The sequence below is a fragment of the Salvia hispanica genome, unplaced genomic scaffold (assembly GCF_023119035.1).
Source record: "Salvia hispanica cultivar TCC Black 2014 unplaced genomic scaffold, UniMelb_Shisp_WGS_1.0 HiC_scaffold_556, whole genome shotgun sequence".
Lineage (NCBI taxonomy): Eukaryota > Viridiplantae > Streptophyta > Magnoliopsida > Lamiales > Lamiaceae > Salvia > Salvia hispanica.
In genome coordinates, this window is record NW_025952307.1 from 20,030 (window position 1) to 29,681 (window position 9,652).

General features: G+C 41.3%; 2 long non-coding RNA genes across 2 annotated transcripts; one reads left to right on the forward strand and one right to left on the reverse strand.

Annotated features, from left to right (window-relative positions):
- Positions 1-6,484: 6,484 nt before the first annotated feature.
- On the reverse strand, positions 6,485-7,242 carry LOC125199557. The gene is made up of 2 exons (XR_007172601.1): positions 7,176-7,242; positions 6,485-6,714 (listed from the first exon to the last, which is right to left on the reverse strand). It is a non-coding gene; the product is annotated as an uncharacterized LOC125199557 (long non-coding RNA).
- Positions 7,243-8,339: 1,097 nt separating this feature from the next.
- LOC125199558 lies at positions 8,340-9,338 on the forward strand. The gene is made up of 2 exons (XR_007172602.1): positions 8,340-8,947; positions 9,052-9,338. It is a non-coding gene; the product is annotated as an uncharacterized LOC125199558 (long non-coding RNA).
- The last annotated feature ends 314 nt before the right edge of the window (positions 9,339-9,652 follow it).

The following is a 9,652-nucleotide window of genomic DNA, read 5'->3' on the forward strand; positions in this document are numbered from 1 at the left end:
ACGAAAAGCTGGCAGAATAACTAACTCTAGTACTAACTAACAGCGACATCGTCTTCTACAACCAAATTGCGTAAAACTCATAAGAAATTCAACATGAACGAAATCAAAACAGAGCAAACTAATTTTAAATCAAATTTATGCATAAACAACGAAGAACTAAACAGATCTACAGACACTAGACGAAGCAAAACAGAAAACAAGAAGAAAACTCGAATCCATCTAACAACTTTCTTTTCTCACGTCGAATCCAACCTCAGACGCTAAATCCACTCCGGATCCAAACATCCAACACGAACTCCAACCAACAGAAACCCTTCATCACTTCAGATTCGAACAAAAACCTCCAAACAGTCAATAAACCACAGATCTATCACCAAACTCCCATATCAAACACCACAACATCAAAATAAAACAGAGATCGACATAATACTTGTAGAAATAAACTACCAGCAGAGAGATCTACGCAAATCGACTTGAAATTCAACTGCTAAACGCAAATCAACAAAGCGGAAAGACAATAAGTATCATCAACAACCAGGTCGACTCCCAAAAGTGAAGTTCGACAGCAAAAACGAGCAAAACAACTGAAATTAAAAAGGAATTGTATCTTCGTCCACACTCGGACGGTGTTCCCAACCGCGAAACTTCTAAAGAAAGTAACCTTTCGTACCCGACTACCCCAGATCTCCCATTCCCAAGTGTGTGTAATGTGTGTGAGCTAAGAAGAGTGGAAAAGTGATATGATGTGCGTTGCATACTCTTCTATATATAGGCGTTGGAGTGGGGTCCAGCGAGGTATAGATAAGACTTTGTTGCCCTCAGCTATTGACTCCTCTGTCACGCCATCTTTTCTTTTAAATCCTGCTCACTTCGTTCCTTTCCTTCGCTAGACCATCTCCTTCAACACTTCCTCGATCTAGCGATTTTTCTTCACACACCTGGCTTAGGAAACGTGTTAGACCCAGCAAATTATAACATTTTTCACATATAACCGATGCATGAAATTAGCCTTATCAAATGGCGTAGCTGAAAGAAGGAACAGGACCTTGTTGAACATGGTCCGATCGATGATGAGTTATGCACGACTGCCTATTTCGTTTTGGGGACATGCCTTGCTTTCTGCGAGCCATATTTTAGACAATTTACCGTCAAAATTTGTTCCTGCCACTCCATATGAGTTGTGGAATGGGCGCAAGCCCAATCTAGAGCATCTCAAGATATGGGGGTGTCCAACTCATGTTTTGGAAAATGATCCAACTAAGCTGGACTCAAGGACAGAGGTATGTTTGTTTATAGGATACCCCAAAGGATCGAAAGCTTATGAATTCTATAGTCTCCGAGACAAGAAAGTCATAGTGAGTACTCACGCGACATTCTTAGAGAAAGACTTTGTTATGAATCATAAACCTAGCAGTGAGGTGGCTCTTGAAGAGCTCACTTCAGTCACAAGTTCCATTAACCAAGAACAAATACCTATAGTACAACCAATTCTCGAACCTTCAACTGCTACACCTGATGTTGTAGTGCCGCGTCACAGTGGGAGGGTCTCTCATGAGCCCGAAAGGTACATCGGTTTGGGAGAATCTATGGATCACTCCTCGGACAGCAATGTACTAGATCCCTGGAATTTTGCAGAGGCGCAGGCGGATGTCGATCATTGCCAATGGGTTAGTGCAATGGATTCGAAACTACAATCTATGATAGACAAAGACATCTACGATTTATTTGTCCTACCCGAAGTCTGTACTGCCATTGGGAGTAAATGGATATACAAACGTAAACGTGGACCCGATGGACGAGTTAAAGTCTTTAAGGCAAGACTAGTGGCTAAGGGGTATACCCAAAAGGAAGGTGTCGATTACGACCAGTGGCCATGCTCAAATCGATCCGGATTCTATTGTCTATAGCAGCTTACATGGATTGGGATGTATGGCAGATGGACGTTAAGACTGCGTTCTTGAACGGAAGTCTTGAGGAGACCATCTACATGGAACAACCCGAGGGTTATGCCGTCAAGGGCAAAGAGCACATGGTTTGGAAGCTTAAGAAGGCCATTTATGGTCTCAAGCAAGCATCTAGATCATGGAATCAGTGTTTCGATCAGACTGTTCACAAGTTTGGATTCGAAAAATGCCCTAACGAGAGCTGCGTGTACAAGAAGGTTGAGAAGGGGAATGTGGTGTTCTTAGTTTTATATGTAGATGACATTCTTTTAATTGGAAACAATAAAAAGATGTTGTCATCAGTACGAACGTGGTTGTCAAACCAGTTCGAGATGAAGGATATGGGAGACGCGGGACACATTCTAGGTATCAAGGTCCTACGGGACCGTGAGAAAAGGATGTTGTGTGAAGGAACTGGCAGCGGAAGCGCTGGTGGCTTAATTAATTTGCATGAATTAACATAATTTAGCAATCATTAATCACACCAATAAATCACATAATAATCAGATCTATTTAGAAGATTATTTAGACAAAATCTATTCGCGTATTCTTACATGTATCATGCTCATAACTTGAATTAATAATGCTTTAAGAATATTGAAACCTAAAACATGCTTTTCTACGGAGCAGAAAAATACCTAATTAATTCTCCAAAGAATTGAAGATGGCTAGCAGCTTCTCCACGTTACGCTTTGAATACTAGACCACAAATCTTCTCTCTGGTTCTGAACTGTACTCCGATATCGAGTGTGGGCTGATCTCACCAGAATACTAGGACTTAAATAAAGAAGACAGGAAGAAATCCTTTTGGGAAAAGGAATGGAAATCGAAAATCTCCTCAGGGGGGGGGGGGGGGAGGGGGCGAAATTTTCGAAAATTTCAATGCTTGAAATTGTGTTAATTAAATGTCTCCTTTATTCTCCTATTTATATTAAGTTCCTTTTGGGCCCAGACAGGGATCTATGGAAGGTTTTGGATATGGGCTCATACAATTTACTTTTTACTAATTAAATTGAACCCACAATTTAATATAAGTTATAATTGGAATATTACGAGCAGCCACTACAGAAGTAATATTGAACTCTCCCCATCCAAATCCGAAATTATAAGTAATCTGGGTTTCCGTTTAACTTTCATTTCCCGCGCTTAAGATAAAAATGTCCGTTAATTAATTAATGTCTGCTATGGACTTAATTAATTAACTTCTTATTAATTCCAAGAGTGGACTTAGCATGAAACGCTTATTTATTATTCATAGAGTAATCAAACTCCAACTAGCTAGGTTCCGAATAATAAAACCTTGTTTCGCGCTCCTCTTGAGGACATTATCAAACGAGACTCACCTCGCGCACGATTCAATATAATAGCAATCCTAGCACCGCTAGATATTGATCACCACTACCCAATATATCAGGATAATTGGGTTACGAAAAACCCGCACCATTTGATAAGTCAAAGTAATGCATAATCAATACCGTATGCTCAATGCTAACCTACATTGATTAAGAAACAAATATTATCAAGACCTCGCCTTTCAGTAGATAGCCCAAGGACAAGTCTTGCTGTTAGATCCGTTCAGTGCTATACCACACCAATGTCATCTTATTTCAGTAAGGCTTAGAAATATGCGGACTGACATTGCAACCTTTCTCGATGGATAGTCAAATTCCATCTAGGTTGTGAAATTCATCTTTTTCTTTGTTTAGAACTGACCGTGTTACCTTAAAGTGGACGACGCCCACAACCGGTCTACTAAAACAAAGACTTAGACTTTGTTAAGTTAACTTATACATTTAAACATGCATTAACATCCATTAAATGTAAAACATAACAACATTATGACAAAAATAATTTGTTTTATTCATTGGAAAATAAAATAAGAGTTTTACAGTATTCAATCACTCGAAACGTGATTTCTAGTATACAAACTCTAACATTGAGGCCATAAATGGCCTTCTTAAGCTTCCAAACCATATGTTCCTTGCCCTTTATCACATAGCCTTCGGGTTGTTCCATGTAGATGGTCTCCTCAAGACTCCCGTTTAAAAACGCAGTCTTAACGTCCATCTGCCATACTTCCCAATCCATGTAAGCTGCTATAGACAAAAGTATACGGATCGATTTGAGCATGGCCACTGGGGAGAAGGTCTCATCGTAATCGATGCCTTCCTTTTGGGTATACCCCTTAGCCACTAGTCTTGCCTTGAAGACTTTAACTCGTCCATCGGGTCCACGTTTACGTTTATATATCCACTTGCTCCCAATGGCAGTACAGCCTTCGGGTAGGACAGATAAATCGTAGACGTCTTTGTCTACCATTGATTGTAGTTCCGAATCCATTGCTTTCACCCATTCGCAATGATCGACATCTGCCTGCGCCTCTGCAAAATTCCAGGGATCAAGTACATTGCTGTCCGAGGAGTGATCCATGCACTCACCCAAACCAATGTATCTATCGGGCTCATGAGAGACCCTCCCACTGCGGCGCGGCACTACAATATCTGGAGTATTAGTTGAAATTTCTGGAATTGTTGTTACACTAGGTGATTGTTCTTGGTTAATGGAAGTTGTGACTTGAGTTAGCTCTTCAAGAGCTATCTCACTGCTGGACTTATGATTCATTACATAGTCTTCCTCTAAGAATGTGGCATGAGTGCTCACAATCACTTTCTGATCTCTGAGACTATAGAATTCATAAGCTTTCGTTCCTCTAGGGTATCCTATAAACACACAAACCTCAGTCCTAGACTCCAGCTTAGTTGGATCCTTTTCCAATACATGAGCCGGACACCCCCATACTCTGAGATGTTCTAGATTGGGTTTTCGCCCATTCCACAACTCATATGGGGTAGTAGGAACTGATTTAGAAGGTAAGTGGTCTAAGAGATAAGTTGCGGAAAGCAACGCATGCCCCCAAAACGAAACAGGTAACCGTGCATAACTCATCATCGAGCGGACCATATTTAATAAGGTCCTATTCCTTCTTTCAGCTACGCCATTCTGCTGGGGTGTGCCCGGCGCAGTCGTTTGGGATTGAATTCCCGCCACTGATAAGTAGTCCAAAAACTCGGCACTTAGGTACTCGCCTCCGCGATCAGATCGCAGGCATTTGATAGTCTTGCCATGACGCGTCTCTACTTTAGCCTTAAACTCCTTGAACTTGTCAAAAGTTTCAGACTTGTAGCGCATCAAATAGACATATCCAACTTTCGAGAAGTCATCTATAAAGGTGACAAAGTATCGATAGCCGCCCCTTGCCTCGGTTGACATTGGTCCACACACATCAGTATGAATGAGCTCAAGTACTTCCTTGGCCCTATTCCCTTTTGACCTAAAAGGTCTCTTAGTCATCTTGCCTTCGAGACAGGATTCACACTTCGAAAACGGTTCCTTCTCAAGACCTTTAATAAGATCTTGATCAACCATCGCATGAATCCTTCTTTCGTTGGCATGACCAAGTCGTAGGTGCCATAAGTACGTATCATTCATTGAACTTGAAGGTTCTTTTCTTTTCTTAGAAATTTTCGATGTAGCATTGAGTTCAGATTTGCGTTGATTAAATTGTGTAGAAGTGATCGTGTACAGATTATTTTCCATGATACCACGACAGATATAAGAACCATCTTTCTTAATAACGCAATTGTCATTAAAAGAAATCGAATATCCATCAAAAGACAATTTAGAAACTGAAATTAAATTTCTTCTAAAAGAGGGTATCAACAAAACATTCTTCAAAATAAAAAATCTATCACTAGAAAAACGTAAATAAACGTCTCCCACTGCAACGGCCGCCACTTTCGTAGCGTCGCCCAGCTGGACTTCGATCTCACGATCATGTAGCCGTCTTGTCACCTGCATTAAGTCAGGATCAAAACATATATGATCAGTTGCTCCAGTATCAATAACCCAAGTATGAGTAGATGTCGAAGCCAAACATGACTCGACTACTAGAGCATGGTGCATACCTGTAGCCTTGCCCTTTTTAGGACAATCTGGCTTCCAATGACCTTTCTCTCCACATTTGAAGCACTTTCCTGTTTGCTTCTTGTCACCCCGCTGTTTCTTCTTTCCCTTAGCATTCTTAGCTGCCACTGGGTTCGGTGCCTTTTTCTTTCCTTTTCTAGGCTTAGAGCCAGAGGAATTAGGCGCCAAACTCATCATAGCTACCTTAGCTTGAACCATGAGGTCCTCCGCCGACTGAAGTTCAGTCAGCAGCTCTGCCAAAGTGTAATTCCGCTTGTTCATCTCGAAGTTGAGCTTGAACTGTTGGAAGCTAGGGGGAAGACTCTGAAGGATAATAGTAACCTGGGACTCGGGATCGATCGTCCCTCCCAATACCTCAATTTGGTTGAGGTGACTCATCATCTCGAGGACGTGTTGCCTCACAGACGAGCCTTCCTTCATAGACTTCGTCATGATACTCCGAAAAGCTTGAGACTTAGCCGTTCGATTCTGAGTACTCTGTCACGACCACAACTCCCTAGTGCTAGTGAGCGTAGCTATTTCGCGACTAAAAATTCTCAATAATCAAGGGACAACAATAAAAGGATGAAATCACTTAAATCAATAGTATCAAAGGCATATGGGTTCATAGTCAAAACGTGTTCAGAGTATCAAGACTAAGTTCATAGCTTTCTAGCACATAATTCTAGATTTGCAGCGGAAGAGTCCAAGACAAAATAGCACGTATGAAGACATGCTACTTTGGGTTACCTAACTACTTATTTAAAAGTCTTGTCCCAACACCTTCGCCTCCTCGTACACGTTCAACCTGCACATTTGAAAATAACATGCAGGGCTGAGTATTTGATATACTCAGTGGGCACATTGCCAAAAATGGTTTTATCTTTAATTGTCAATGCCAGAGTTGAGTGATCACGGGGTTTTACTTAAAAAGACCCGAGTCACTAAAATACTTTTCCTTTAGTAAAGATTTGATTGCGCAATCACATAACATAGATATACCATATCTGAAACTGATGTGAACCGGGAATGTGGCCACATTCCACGACGGTCACTGGACCGGCCAACCCCTTTTGTTAGCTCACGGTCCCCTTATGTGTACACTAGTCCGAGTAGGGTTTGCGGCCCTACTGGGACCCGAATTCGATTTAACTTGATTTGGCATAGCCAAGCAGATAGGTAATCATAAAACAAAACATGGCATGACAACATACTTGAGCAAAGATTCACATTTTCATACTGAAATCACATTTTGAAAGAAATGCCCACCTCAAAAGCTAAAGCTCTTTCCGTAATTTCCTTAACTTGGCCTTAGATGACGTTCGTAGACGCCCCTTTAGGAAATAGCATAATATTTAATTAGACTTTGATAAATCAATTAAGCTTAAACGTGGATGCATCCTAAGTGCGTGATCATTTTATTCCTTGAGGTCTATTCATTGTTAGCGTAAAAATTCTTAAAAATTAATTATTCGAGCACTTAAGCTAAGATCCGGAAAGTTCTATTTAGCTTCGTGGAAATAATTAGCGGACTATTAATTATTTAATCCATAACATAGTAAGCGCCCATGATTTAATTAAGCTTTCCTAGTCCATACTTTAATTTAGTCAGGCCCAACTCCATAATTAAATTCAAATAAAAGGCGTACTCAAGCTTAACATTTCTTAAGCCCATATTTACTTTTAATGGAGAGGCCCAATCCTAAAATCCTCAAGTAAATTTTTCGGGCCCAAGGTGCAAATAAATAAAAGAAAGGCCCAAAGACAAAAACAATTAAAAATCAAAAGAGGCCCAACTTTCTCTTCTCAACATTCTCAAATCAAACAAAATCCCCAATTTGAAACCCTAGTCAGAATTTATGGAGGCATCTTCACCTCGGCCGATTTCCAGCCACGCCGCTTCACCACCGGCTGCCGCCTCGACACCTGGGCCGAGACCCGCCGAATCTCGAGGCGCACTTCGCGTTCCTCCAACCGACCAAGATTTGGTCGATTCGTGCGGGAAATCGCTCCGTTGAGGACGCTCGACCGTCTTACCACCGTCTGCGTTCGCCGGTGTGCTGAAGCCGATGTCTTGGCCGCTACATAGCCCCGGCCGTCACGCGCCTTCGGGCCTTACGACGAGTCAAGGCGCTGCGGCCAAGCCGGACTCTCAACGCCTGCACGCATGGCTTGTGTTGTGACTGCTGGGCAGAGGCGCATCGTTCTCCCGCACGGAGCCCGATCGCCTCGCGACTTTCTCTATTTTTTTTTTTCTCTAACCGGAAGTCGGGATTGGGCTTCGCGGCCTTCCTCCTGGCTGAAGGTACAGAAATTTTTCCGTAGTTCTTACCATCATTAAGCGCGCTTCATTCTCCGGCGGGAGCTCTACTTTCCCTTAAAGCTAAGCCTTATCTAGTCATAGTTTTCACTAATTTGGGCGTGTTTGTCGTTTCTCTTATTTCAAAACGTGGTAAAGCTCTAAACTTGTTGTCTTAAGCATGATGTTCGAACAAAGGCAGAGGGTGTGCTTGTGTTATATTGATTGTGATTCTTAAGTTGTGGTGCCTCTATATGATGATATGTAAAATTTGATTGGGAGAAGGGGTGGAGGTGGAGTACCTCTTGAAGCAGTTGCTTGATTTTCAGCTTTTAAAACTTGGACTCTCTCACTTACTCCTTGATTCCTTGCTATGGGGAGTGGGAGTTGCTCTTGCTGCCACTGGTGTTGATACTCCAAGCTCTCAAAATTTTCTCTAACTTTGCTGAATATTTGTGATGTATGGGGAGGGAGTCTAACGGTGGGGTTGAGGGGGGGTTTTATAGGCTGATTTTGTATCTTAGGAGAATTAATTGAAAGCTGATTCCCCCCTTGTCCTCATGTTGAAACCTATCTCACGTTTGTGATTTAGTAGTACTCTACACTAAATGCACTTTGGTCTTTAGTTAGAGATTACAAGTCCCCTCAAAACTGACTTTGGTTGATTGTGTGACTAGGAAAGCTGGTGCGCAGGGGCTGTTTTGGAGGAGCAAAAATGGCAGCTTTGACTTGTCTCTTTTGGGTAAGTCCTTAGTCCTTCATAGTTAAAAGAGGTGTTGTTCCTTTTCTTTAATAGGAAGATCCCTTAATTCTCTTGTACATATGCATTAATTACTTTGTTTGTAGTTTTGTAGGTGAGAAAGGAAGGTGTGGCTGTTGTGTTGTTCTCGGGCTAGGCTCGCTCCCCTTGGCCCGATGGACTGCTCAAAGACGGGCTATAGTTCGGGCCTGGAGAAGAGGCCCGAAGTGCATCAAAAATTTATCTTTTCTTTTCTTTGTTTTCTTTATTTGAAGCCTTGTTCCATGTATTATTATTATTTTTTTTTTTTTGAAGTTAGTAGTTCGTTTATTGTATATGAAACGCTATTCGAATTTCTTTACTTGGGAAAAGACTTCTTGTCCTTCTTATTTCATTTACATATTGTTGACGTCCTTGTGTTCGCTAAATTCTTATTTTAGCTTTTATTCTCTTGCGAACCACTCCATTAAACACAAACAAGGAAAAGTAACAAGTTTTTATTTTATCATGAATCAAGAGAACGAAAATCCTCTAGTTCGTCATTAAGCATTAATGTATCGGGGTAATTAAAGAAGCGGGTATTACATAAACATTTCAATGATTAGACGAAATTTGTTAATTTTTCTTTGTACACACATTGGTATGAACAATTGACAATTACTCTCTCCGTCCCCGATTAGGAGTCACAGTTTGACCGGGCACGGGTTT